Source organism: Psammomys obesus, unplaced genomic scaffold, assembly GCF_907164565.1.
Source record: "Psammomys obesus unplaced genomic scaffold, mPsaObe1.curated_primary_1811, whole genome shotgun sequence".
Classification (NCBI taxonomy): domain Eukaryota; kingdom Metazoa; phylum Chordata; class Mammalia; order Rodentia; family Muridae; genus Psammomys; species Psammomys obesus.
Genome location: NW_026596460.1, coordinates 4,508,639 through 4,512,988, shown reverse-complemented (window position 1 = coordinate 4,512,988; position 4,350 = coordinate 4,508,639). Strand labels below are relative to the sequence as shown.

At 40.5% G+C, this 4,350-nt stretch overlaps 1 pseudogene; it reads left to right on the top strand.

Moving 5' to 3' along the window:
• Positions 1 to 1,805: 1,805 nt before the first annotated feature.
• Positions 1,806 to 2,737, top strand: LOC129669957 (olfactory receptor 2A1/2A42-like; annotated as a pseudogene).
• Positions 2,738 to 4,350: the final 1,613 nt, after the last annotated feature.

Genomic DNA, 4,350 nt, shown 5'->3' with positions numbered 1-4,350 from the left:
CACAAGTTCTATGCATGTGTTAAACTTTATCTTGTACTTCATAAGGTGCCCAATTATTCTTACCCTTCAAAAACAGCCTTCATACTCCAGTGATGATTTTAGTATTGGTAAAAAACTGTTTGTTTAAAAATTTGAAACAACAGTCTGATTTTCTCCAAAGTAATCTACATTCTCTATTTTTCTGACATTATTCTTCTAAAAGCACCACTGTTCTTTCTATGATCTAGTAACTCAGTAACAAAGTGACACACATGAAACTCTAAACACTCTGTTTTGTGATACTTTTTGTAGGTATGCATTTGGTAGTCCTTTATTACATCATTGCCAATGGTTCCAGGTCTGCTGCTGCTGACATATTTCCCTTCTGAAAAATGGGTGCCAACATTAAAATGTAAGCACATGGACAATTTTAAAATTGTTTGGTAACTAATATTTAATTAATTAATTTACTTAAATAGGTTTCTTTTTTTCTTTTCTTTTTTTTCTTTATTAATTACACTTTATTCACTTTGTATCCCCCCTGTGGTTCTCTCCCTCCTCCCATCCCAATCCCTCCCTTCTTCCACCCTCTGCATGCATGCCCCTCCCCAAGTCCACTGATAGGGGAGGACTTCTTTTCCTTCCTTCTGATCCTAGTCAATGAGGCCTCATCAGGAGTGGCTGCAATGTCTTCTTCTGTGGCCTGGTAATGCTGCTTCCCCCTCAGAGGGAGGTAATTAAAGAGCAGGCCAATCAGTTCATGTCAGAGACAGTTCCTGCTCCTATTACAATGGAACCCACTTGGATACTGAACTGCCATGGGCTACATCTGTGCAGGGGTCTTAGGTTATCTCCATGAATAGTCCTTGGTTGGAATAGCAGTCTCAGGAAAAACCCCTGTGCTCAGATTTTTGGTTCTGTTGCTCTCCTTGTGGAGTTCCTGTCCTCTCCAGATCTTACTGTTTCTCATTTCTTTCCTAAAATTCCCTGCACTCAGCCCAAAGGTTGCCCATAAGTCTCAGCATCTACATTGATAGTCTGCAGGGCAGATCTTTTCAGAGGTCCTCTGTGTCAGGCTCCTGACTTTTTCCCTCTTTTCTCCTTCTTCTGATGTCCATCCTCTTTGCCTTCCTAGATAGGGATTGAGCATTTTAGCAAAAGTCCTCCCTCTTGATTAGTTTCTTTAGGTGTACAGATTTTAGTAGGTTTATCCTATACTTTATGTCTATATGAGTGAGTATATACCGTGTGCAACTTTCTGCTTCTGGGATAGCTCACTCAGGATGATCTTTTCCAGATCCCACCATTTACCTGCAAATTTCATGATTTCCTTGTGTTTTATTGCTGAGTAATATTCCATTGTGTAGATATACCACAACTTGTGCATCCCTTCCTCCACTGATGGGCAACACATGCTGGAGAGGTTGTGGAGAAAGGGGAACCTTCCTTCACTGCTAGTGGGGATGTAAACTTGTACAGCCACTCTGGAAAGCAATCTGGCGCTTTCTCAGACAACTAGGAATAGTAATTCCTCAAGATCCAGCCTTACCACTCCTAGGCATATATCCAAAAGATTCTCAAGTACACAATAAGGACATTTGCTCAACCATGTTTGCAGCAGTCTTGTTTGTATTAGCTAGAAGCTGGAAACAGCCCAGATGCCCCTCAGTGGAGGAATGGATTAAATAGGTTTCTAAGGGTATATTTTAAGAGTATTCCACACCAAAAAATATGATGAAATAAAAAAGTGAAACTGATGTTTTAATATATTTGTATCTCCTAGTATGCATCTTCTAGTAGTTCTATCTCTCCTTCACAGATGGAGAATGGAAGAAAATCAGACAATGATCACAAACTTTATTCTGCTGGGATTCTGTCTTGGCCCTAGAATTCATTTAGTGCTTTTCCCACTGTTCTCTCTCTCTGCTACACATTTACACTGTTGGGGAATGGATTTATCCTTGAATTAATCTTCCTGGAGCTCAGGCTTCACACTCCTATATACTTCTTCCTCTCCAATCTGGCCATCGTTGACATCGCCTGTGCTTGCAATACAGTGCCCCAGACATTAGTCCACCTCTTGCATGCAGTCAAGACCATTTTGTTTGCTGGCTGCATAATGCAGACTTATCTATTTTTGACATTTGATACCATAGAATGTTTCCTGCTTGTGGTGATATCCTGTGATCTCTATGAAGTCATCTTTCACCCCCTACACTACACTGTCATCATGAAGGGAGAGTGTGTGCCCTCCTGGCTGCTGTTTCCTGGATATTTAGCTTTCTCCTGGCTCTGGTCCATTTAGTTCTCATCCTGAGGCTGCCCTTCAGTGGGCCTCATGAAATCAACCACTTCTTCTGTGAAATCCTGTCTGTCCTCAGGCTGGCCTGTGCTGACACAACACTCAACCAAGTTATCATCTTTGCCGCCTTAGTGGGACCACTATGCTTGGTTCTGATCTCCTACACATGCATCCTGGTGGCCATCCTGAGGATCCAGTCAGGGGAGGGCCACAGAAAGGCCTTCTCCACCTGCTCCTCCCACCTTTGTGTGGTTGGGCTCTTCTTTGGCAGCACCATCGTCATGTACATGGCCCCCAAGTCCCAGCACCTTGAGGAGCAGCAAAAGATCCTTTTCCTTTTTTACAACCTTTTTCAACCCCATGCTGAACCCCCTGATCTACTTCCTGAGGAACGCTGAGGTCAAGGGTGCTCTCAGAAAGGCACTGTGCAAAGAAAGTCATTCCTGGTTGGTGTGATGTTTTGACCACAAATCTTGGTAGTTTCCTCTAATCTTGATCCCCCATTACTTCCTACACCTAGGAATGTTCACTTTTGTCTTTTTATCTGTGTCTAATAGCATAAGCCACACCCTTTCTCTCAATCCTTAGGAAAAATACTACATGTGGTGCATCCTTAGTCTTTCTATGAAATGAGGTTTTAGCAAACAATTGTTTTTCTTTTTGCTAACTTTATTATCTATGAAACTAAATAATACTTGAATTCAGTTTTTGGATCCTAAAATTTGAATACATTCTACCAAAATTCTAATTACATCACATCACAAATTGGGTTTATCATAAAATTAAGACTAAAACAAGCTACATCCAAAGGCTGTAATCCCCAAAGCTCTGTGTAAAACTCTCCCAGTCTCTAATAGTCGCACTTCTCCAAGAATTGCTTGGAGGTTTCTTCAAAACCACAGTTACTTAAAGAGCTTCAACATTGTTTGTAGGTTTGGTACTCCATGGTTCATCGGTAGCTAATAAAGGAGTAAGCATGTCATTGTCTCTTCGAATAAGCTGAAAGTGAAGATTAAACATTTTGGGTGGCTTAAGGATTCGTAGATGATGAACTATGATTTATACATATGTACAAACTTTATCTGTGGTTTTTCAGCATCTCTCCATCAACATTTCTACCTCTGTTGGTCTAGATGTCTGTCACCTCCTACTATGGCATCTCTCACAGTACAGTAAGTGTTACGATAAGTGCCAGGATCTAGCTAGCTCTGCTGTATAGAAGTAGGCGGAGCTTTGCTGATTTGACCTAGCTAACCAATGCCTGGAGACTAGCTATCAGCCCCCCAGAATTCAAGTGTATTCGCAAGGAACTTCCTAAACTTTATTTCTCTCCTGCCCTGAAATGGAATGGACTGTCATTTCCAGAGTCTTTCCCAACGTCATCACAATGGCAAATGTCTCGCGTATTCAACAAATGTGTGTTGTTCTTTTTCTGTTTTAATTAATACTTCATCCACTTATAATAAAGGTGTATAAATGGAGACAAACCATGTGGCAAATACAATACATTGACAGAACTTTACATAGATCATTTCATCATTTCAGAAAAACCCATGATGCCAAAATCATACAATGGAGGAAAAAAAAAAAAAAAGACAGCATCTTCAACAAATGGTGCTGGTCTTAGTGGATGTCCACATGTGGAAAATTGCAAATAAATCCATTCTTATCACCCTGCACAAAGCTAAAGTCCTAGTGGCTCCAAGACCTCAACATAAAACCAGACACACTAAACCTGTTAGAAGAAAAAGTGGGGAAGATCCTTGACCTCATTGGCACAGAAGACAATGTTCCTGGACAAAACACCAACTGCTCAGGCACTAAAATCAACAACAACTAATGCTACCTCCAGAAACTGAAAAGCTTATGCAAAGCAAAAGACATGGTCAATAAAACAAAATGTCAACCTACATACTGGGAAAAGATCTTCAGCCCTACATCTGACAGAGGGCTAATCTCCAGAATATAAAAAGAACTCAAGCAATTAAACATCAATAAACCAAATTATCCAATTTAAAATGGGGTACAGAGCTAAACAGAGAATTCTAAATAAAGAAATATCTAATGGC